Genomic DNA, 9339 nt, shown 5'->3' on the forward strand with positions numbered 1-9339 from the left:
ATTCATCCTTTGAATCTCGTTTCCATAGATATGCTGGAATATGTATGTTTTGTGTCGCGCGCTTGTCGATTTCAAAGTTTCATCCATCCAAACATTAATTTTTATTATTTCAGCTAGTAAATATTGATTCGCACAAAACCAAAAATTACTGCAATTGATGCTTCATCCGTTATGATCACAAATATGAGTAAAATACCAAGTTTTCGACAGTTTTAGTTGTTTTGTCAGAAAAACCATAGAAGTAAATTAATCGACTAAAATTTTTCATCTCAAATATTCTTGGTTCTATGAATAAGTTTTTTTTCATCATTCTCTATCTTTTTATTGATAAAAAATCTCAAAACAAAGTTTTTATTATCTTTTTACTAAAACCTTTCGATAGTCTAGTTTTGACATTCAATTCTAATTTTCGACACCAAAAGTTTTAGTTTTCAACAAAAACATTTCCTACACCTCATTTGATTGCACAGGAATATGAATATTTGCATATTGGAATTGCTTGTAGGTACTTCACGGCGATTTTTACACCATGGAAACAATATAAACATACACAAGAAGATGGGTGTAAAAAAAAGATTACTAGGCAAATTTTCAGCGCTATATTTCGACAGCTTAAAAAACAGTTGAAATTTCGTAAAATATAAGTAAAATTACAGAAAAGATCTAATTCTGAACCTTATTAATCCATTAATTCCTTTTATGTTGCTTTCAACCAAATAGAAGGTAAGTTTTTTCATGATTCAAAATCATTCTTATTGGTTGATGGCATTGAATTTCACTGATGATACTTTTATATTTATGAATTACTTCTATCACACAACTTATTTAGAAGAATTTTTATGTTCAACATAAGCTAAAATAGGAAAGCAAAAAAAAATGATCATACATAGATTGAGCAACCAATTAGAAAAATGAGCCTTTAATTAAAAATCTGTCGAAAACTAGCTCCGGTCGAAATCTAGAGTATCTACCTGACCCTATCAAAACTAAAAATTTTCAAAAGTTTTCGATTTTTCATTTCGATTTTTCATAAAAAAATAATAGGATGAAACCCGCATGTTTTTGTAAATTGTAAATTGTAAATAGCTGATGACTCCAACATTTTTTCTGACACTGATAATTTGATGTCCCATCAACCTAAAAAGTTTTAAGAAGCCATTGAAGTTGAAATGTTGACGTTGATCGTTATATTAAATTAAAACATCTAGAATATTATTTTGAGTGCTGCTTGTAATATTTTAATTTTTTAACCCTCATCCATCCGTCGAAAACTACTTACCGTCCCTGAAGTGTCAATTTGACACATTTTCGGTTTTTTTTTCTTAGGCTTTAAAAAGCGGAAAATTGATCTGTTGTAGGTGAACATTGTCTGAGAAACATATTTGGGTTACATTACGGTTTCCAAAACTATGAAAGTCAGTTAAGAAACAAGAAAGATACAGCGGTTTTAAACGAAGATTTTGAAATTGACACTCTTGGTCTTATTAGGGATTTTTTTCCTGGGCTTTCAGGGTACGTCCATAAAAAAGTAACAATCAAAATTCCAGATTTCAAGAATTCATTGAGGGTCCCCGAAGATTTTTTTATTCATTTGGATGCACCCGAATAAAGTTACAAGCCACCAAACTTCTATTAAGAAAAAATATGAATTTTGTAGATCTGTGTAGTGATTTTTCAAAAATTTTAGAAATTTTGAAACGTACTATTTTTGAAACTAGCATATTTAGGTAAGAACGGAAATTGGGCATATTAAAATGATTTGAGATCATTTTTTAGTTTTGAAGAATTCTTTATTTTTAACTACCATCAGTGGAATTTTAAAAAATAGTGGTTTTTTCTATTTAAAATTCATTATTTGAATCAGAAGATATAAATTCACGATAAATTTTAAAACTCTAGTAAACAGTTGGATACTAAAATTTGATGAGGATCCCTATGTAACCTCTATAGGAGAAAATTAAATGTCATTTTCAAATATTGACCTTTTTGGTTTTTTTAACAGGCGTTCCGTATTTTATTTTGCTTTTGCTTTTAAGCCTAGTACAATCGAATTTGAATCAAAATATAAGCATCCTGTTTCAACGGCTTACGGCACGTGAAACTGCCCAAGACGAGGCGACCAATCTGAAGATCCGAACGACAAAGAATAAGATGACGCCATGGTACAGCACGTGGAGCAGCGCTGATCACGGGACTTTCAGTTAATGGTCACGCGTGTTTCGTATTCATCTTTTGGGCGCGCTCCCTTATCGCAACGAATTGAGTAGCTATGTAGCTACGTTGTTTGCAGCGGCGAAAATTGTTATGTTCAGTGTTACGCCGAAGAGTGATAACAGCAGCATAGATCCGCCCATTTCCCGGATTCGGGGGTCTTTTACCCAGCCGGATTTGTTATTTTCGTTTCGAGCAAGGTTGTCTGTTTGTTGACCCGTTTCAAAACAGTTTGGTGCGGTGATCCTGTCTGGTCCTGCTTACGGTTACCAAAAGGGGTATTGGCTGTACTTAATCTGCAATCGAGTGGATTAAACCACTTCCATGACCAAGGATTACGTTTTAAGCCGCGCAATATTTTGACTGACGAACTGAACTGTTTGTTTTGTGTTTTCTGTAGTTTCTAAGGTCAAAAAATCTAAATAACAAATTTATGTAGCAGAAACTGATAAACGTTATGAATGTTTATTTCTCTAAGCGGATAATAGATACCGTTAACTGGGAGAAAATTGATCACTTTTATAATTAATTTTCGAATATTTTGGAAGGGGGTTGCTTTTTTGTAATACATAAAAGTTTTAAAATACTTACTGAGGAAAGGAGTATAAATTATGATCATTGATAGCAGAATATTCAAACGAAATAAATAGCTATAACTAAATGTTTGTTACAATGACAGATTTCATGTTTCGGGGTAACTTTGATCATTATAGTTTTAACGTATCTCAACATCTTCAGAATTATTGTTTTGATGCCAATTAGTACAGAAGGCTAAAAACATCAATAACAGTTATTTTTGGTTTGTACTCAATTGAATTTTTCAAAGTTTTCTTTCAAATACAAATATATTTTAAAAAGATGAACAATGTTGCTTCATACATTTAGGGGTAAAATTATGAACATTTCTCAATATTTTTTGGCCTCTGAAACAAATGAAATATTATCTTCATGCATTTCCCTAGGTCCTCCCACTGCTCCTACGTTCTTTTTTTTATTCATACTTAACCATTTGATAATGTTTTAAGCCATTTGTTCTATACAGGCTTCCTTATAGAAAATGTCCGTTTTTTGTAATATACAAAAATTATCATAGAATGACCATAAAAATAACTCTTAAACTATACCTAGAGAAAAGAAAAAGTGAAAGTTTCATTTAAAACAACCCATTTACGTCTAGACGCTATCGTTTTATCAGGAGAGGTGTTAGTTTGTGAGTCTTCGAAGAAACAGATATTTTAAAACTTTAAAATTAGATTTTAAGTAGGGTGATTGGCCAATAGTTGAACAGCTAGGCACATGATTTTGGTTTTTATGCTGTATTTCAGTCATTTCAATCGAATTCACTAGATTTTTTCGTCGATTGCACTTATAAAGGATTGGTCAACAAGATCCAAAAGTTCAAATGATCAAACAAAGTGACATAAAAATTTAAAAAATCATTTGAAACAGCTTGTCGGTGGCCAATAGTTGCACAGGCGAAATTTATATCGTGCCTGATATTGTCCGATTTTTTCCAATGGTTGCACATTTTAAAAACCTTCTTAATGCTTAGCCACCATAAAGTGATTTGCCAATCGTTGCACAGCTAAGCACATGATTTTGGTGTTCATGCTGTTTTTTAATCATTTCAACCAAATTCACTCGATTTTTTTTTGTCGATGCACTCATATAGGATTGGTCAACAAGATCCAAAAGTTCAAGTGTTTCAAAAATGAGACATAAAAATTTAAAAAAATCATTTAAAACAGCTTGTCTGTGCCCAAAAGTTGCACAGGCAAATTTTGTGTCGTGCATAATGTTGTCCGATTTTTTCCAATGGTTGCACATTTTAAAAATCAGTCACCATGAGGTCGAATATGCTGATATTTGTTACGGAAGCTTATTATGAGAACTTCTAGTTCAAATGCATCTAATTTTTAGACGGCCCCTTATGAGGGGGCGGGGCCTTTCATATAAACCATCCAATTCACTTTCCAATTCCAATTCGGCCTAAAAAAACACAAAGCCGCCGGTTTGAGTGTCTGGAATAGCATTTATCACACGTGAAGTTTTCTCAGAAACTCAAATCCACCTCTTAATTTACCCGAAATTTTATGTCTTTAAAATCCCATAGAATGAACTGAAAAGTTTTTAATGCTTAATTTTTAAGTGGCTATGAACAGGTAAAAAAATTAGAGAACGTGATCTGTTTTACCCCTATGAAGAAGATGCGATTTTATAAAACAAATGGTTAGGACTCACTTGGAAGTCGATCGATTTTTACAAAATGAATCTCAATTTAAAACTTGAGAATGGACACGACCACGCCCAAATTTTCAGATCGTTTGACTGATTTATGCACATGATATATAATTTTGTATAAGATTTTTTTTTTCGTAAAGTTAATTGATTTGAATATCTTTTACATATAAGTGGGTTTATTTGTAATTAATGTAACCTCTGTATCATTTAATCAATCTTCAGGAAACAATCACATCACATAGAAATGCTTCCCAAGAGTTTTCCGGTTGAAAAACTGTTTTGGATCAAATTAAGTTCCACAAAGCTATGACTGTTTATTTTTCTGGATGATAAGGGCCAAATAAAGCTTCACATAGATATCTCCAGTGACGGCAACTCGACGGCAGATTCGAATTCCTGAGAAAATTGCACATTATATATGTAATATTTCGGGTCTTCCAACCTTCGACTTCTAGTTTTTGGGATTAAGGGTCGTAGTTTTCCTCCTGTATAATATTCTGTCAATATTAATAACAATATCAAGGGGATCGCTGTTGACATGGAATAAAATTCTCTTAGATTTGTCGTCACGAAATGAGAAAAACAGACTTTTTCAGAACAGCTTTTAGATTCTTTGCATAAAATGTTGAGTAAATGGTCGGGACAAAGGATTTCGAAATAAACCTGATAAAAAAGTAGTCTCTCAAAGCCAATGCAGTCGGGTTGACTTTGACACTTTTCAGACAATGCAAATTGCCCGACTTTCATACATACATAAGTTTTTTCAACGAGTTTAATAATTTCAAAACTTCATTTTTAAGATTGGACGGTAGAAAAAATAAACTTATGGAATAAGAGTCTTTGAATTATTGAATTAATTATAAAAAATCAACATTGAGTGCAAAAAATGTGAAAATTCTGAGTGGAAAATATTTAATTAATGCACAAAATGTACTTAAATTACTAGTTAAACGTAAACATCCACTTATTCAGAAAAAAACTTGTCATATCAATAGACAATTCGAGTTGTTTTAGTTACATGTCAATGAACGTGTTCAATTTCGTATGACAATTTGTATGCAAGAAGAACTTTTCGCATATACAAGAAATTCAAATAAGTTTGAAATGAATATTATTTTAAATTATTGATTTTGCTCATTCTTAAGATTAATTTTTTGCCAGCATGAGAAAAAGCAAAGTATTTCATGAAAAAAGTTATAATCATTTCGAAATGAAAAATCGTAATCCATTGAAAAGTATTGTTAAATTGCAGGATTTGCTTTCTGAAGCTTTTAATAATTTCATGACATGTTTTTGCGAAAGTTTTAAATCATCACACTTATTAACTATGCAAAGCAGTATAATGCGATTCTTATTTTCATCCGGTTAACCAGCTTTCAAATTAGCTGTCAAAACACTAAAATTAAAAAATATTTACCTATTCTGAATTTTTTGTATGAAAACGAATATCATTTCTTGGGTACAAGCGAGGTTTAGATTTTGTTCACATGCAATGTATTGCAAGAACCAAGAAAAATTTGAAAAATACAAAATTATGATGTCTGAACTTTCTGTACATCTCTGATGGTTTTTGAATGAAAATTTGGGTTTTTCCGTACAAGCCTCCTTACTAATTCAAAACACGTTGTTATAATTCAGGACTTAATCAATCGCTTCCAAATTTTTCATTGCTATTTTTAGCTGTAAAAACAACCAAACAAAGTTATTGGAGGTATACGAATTTAGAAATTTGAAATTTCCAAACAATTTTTTTTTTTGCGAAGGTTATATAGATAAAAAAAACTCATTGGCTATGCAACGCAGTAAATTGCGACTTTTATCTACATATTACGGTTGAACTTTCAAATTAGCGATCAAAAACATTAAAGTTTGAATTTTTATTTTGAATGTTTTGTATGACATCGAATATCATTTCTGGTGTACAAGTTAGAATTTATTTTTGTTCTCATGAAATTAATTGCAAAGACCAAAAAATATTTTAAGAATTAAACGTAAAGTTATTTGAATTTTAAGTACATCTGTGGTGATTTTTTAATGAAAATTTTCATATCCGTACAAATCAAAACACGTTGCGCTAATTCAGGATAAATTTACAGAGTCCTGCATTTTTCAAAAATTTTAATTTAATTAAATAAAGAAACCCTATACGAAAAATGTTTTGTTTTGACGTAAAACCTGATCTGCCGAAGAAGGAATCTTAAGGTTTGTTTAACAATAAGTACAAAAATCGCGCGCAAAAAATAAGAAATATAAAAACTGTGGGTAGATGCATATTTTACAGCGAAAACACAGTAAACATTCCAGTTAACATGATTCAGTATTGTTTTCGGGAAGAAGTTTGGAAAAGGCTGAAATATTGACAATTTAAGTCATTCTGTGCAACAATGAGTAAGGGGACAACGATCTCTAACTACAATTTAAATTTAGCTTATTTGAAACTCAATTTATAGGCTTTCAAACCGTAGAATTTTTAGATATGTGAGACTTAGTTAATGCTGATTATCTACAAAAATTTCATGTTGATCAAAGTTACCCCGGTGATCAAGTTCCCCCAGTTTACGGTACATGCTTATTCTGCGATTCGAGTTACGTGACTCATGAAATTTCACTACTTCGTCACTACTCCAGAAAATGCTTCAGAAAAGAAATTGAGTATCGATGAGCTCTGAAGACTAATAGTAGCTCATCTGAACAAAAATTTTGAGGCTTTACATATGTATATTGCATTTGTCCAAATTTTTTCGAAGGCTCGCTAACCAACACCCTTCCTGATGAAATCAAAACGTTTAGAAGCAGCTGGTTGTTCTGTGGGACAGTTCAACCCATTTCCTTAGTAAATTTATATTTTGGGGTAGTTTTTGTTATATTTTGAGGATAATTATTGATATTTAAAAAATGGGACATTTTCCCAGTCTAGGGCAAAAGGCTAGAAACCCTATCAAATGGTAAAGTTTGAAGGAAAAAATTAAAAGGTAATAGTGCGAGTGCCTAGAGAATTGAATGAAGGCAAAATTTATTTTTTTTGTGGTTAAAATTTTAAAAGTAATGTTAAAAAAAATTGCCCCTTCATTTATCCAGCATCATTGTCCATCTTTCGATTTTAATTGTTTTTCAGCCTTAACTGCCCTTAACACATCAAGGATTGCGATTTTGTTTTTTTTGGAACTCGAAGTAATCTAAACCAAGAAACACCGAAGTTCAGCATTGTATATCTAAGAATTCACTGGACTAAAAGTTTCATATTTAGCATCTGTGAGCCACCGAAAGTGTTGTGTTCAATTTTGTAGAGTTTCATGATTAATTTTATATAATTTCAGTTTGTTCCGAACTGTCTTAGCAATTGATAAACTAATATTTGTAAATATTATGAAGGTGTTTGTTTTGTATCTTTTATTATCAAGAAAACTCGTTAAAACCGTCAAAACAGAGACTGATTAATGTTACCCCAACGCATCAAATTCTAAACAAAGACTTTGAAATGGATTTTAAAATCAAATTTAAAGAAGTCTTAAAAATTTCTGCAACGATATTTTACGTTCATAGGAGTCCAGTGCTGGTTTTAAAAATATGAACCACGTCACATTCCCCCTAGCAGAAAAAATAATCGTGAAATATTGGAAAATGTGATCAATCTTACCCCGTTTTACGGAAACGTTTTGAGAGTAAATTTGAACTTTTAGGTTTGTATGGGAAAATTGAGTATTTTGTACTGAAAAATCAACATCATTTTTGTATCTTCTGTGAAACCAAGCCTGCTTTTGGTTTTTGTGCCATTCTAAATATTCTCTAAAGAAAATTTTCCTCTGAACAACTTTGTCAAAGAGCGTAACTTCGTATCTAATTAGACAAAAAAGTTGTTAGTTGTTTAACAGGAAAATGTATGTCTTATGGCATTGGAAAACAATAAATTAAATTGACATCACTGCTGGGTGCCTAGCGAGGTATTGCATGATTACTTTGACAAAGTTGGTCAGCGGAAAAATTCCTTTGAAGAATGTATGAATTGGCACAAAAACCAGAAGCAGGCCCAATTTCACAGAAGAAACGAAAATGATGTTGATTTTTCAGTACAAAATATTAAATTTTCCCACACAAACCTAAAACTTCAAATTTACTCACGTAGACGGTACTTTAAAATTCTGCAAAAAAATATGGATGAGGTTTAAACCAATACGAAGCTTTTTAGACCCCAGTGTTTGAAAAATTCAAAAATAACCCCAAATCGACTCAGTGAATTATAAGCTACACATTGTCAAAAACGATCAAATAGTCTATCTTTAATCGGTTGACCAGATGATTGTGAAAAAGGCCTGATGTTTTAAAGTACTTTTCATGTCCTTTCTCTAAAACATACGAAGTCAAAAGATCAACAGGTACTTAGCCTGTAGTTTCAATTTTTGAAAACTGTTTTCTACATTTGGAAGCCTATTTATTGAGTATCAAGAAGGGAAAATTTGGTTTGTAATTGAAATTTTTTTTATGTTAGTTATAATGTAATTTCAAAATCCAAAAATATCTATTTTTTCCAAGGCTTGCAAAAAAGCAGCTTTCCTGATGAACTAAAAATAATTTAGAAGCCAACGGGATGTTGAAAGTGAAAGAACAACTATTTTTCTTTGTATTTGTATAGTTCAAGTGCTATTTTTATAGTCATTTAATGATAATTTTTTGATATTTAAAAAATAAGGACATTTCCCAAGAGTAAGCCCGTATTCGACAAATGGATAGAAACCCTATAAAATCGTTATCTTTGAGGAAAAAATGAAAATGTAAATAGTAGGAGGGGCAAGGGGAATGTGTGAAGGTAAAATTTCATTTGTATTTGAAGTTCAAACTATTTAGCAATAATTATAATTTCATAGTCATCATAGTTACTTTTTCGGTTAT

Source organism: Uranotaenia lowii, chromosome 2, assembly GCF_029784155.1.
Source record: "Uranotaenia lowii strain MFRU-FL chromosome 2, ASM2978415v1, whole genome shotgun sequence".
Classification (NCBI taxonomy): Eukaryota; Metazoa; Arthropoda; class Insecta; order Diptera; family Culicidae; genus Uranotaenia; species Uranotaenia lowii.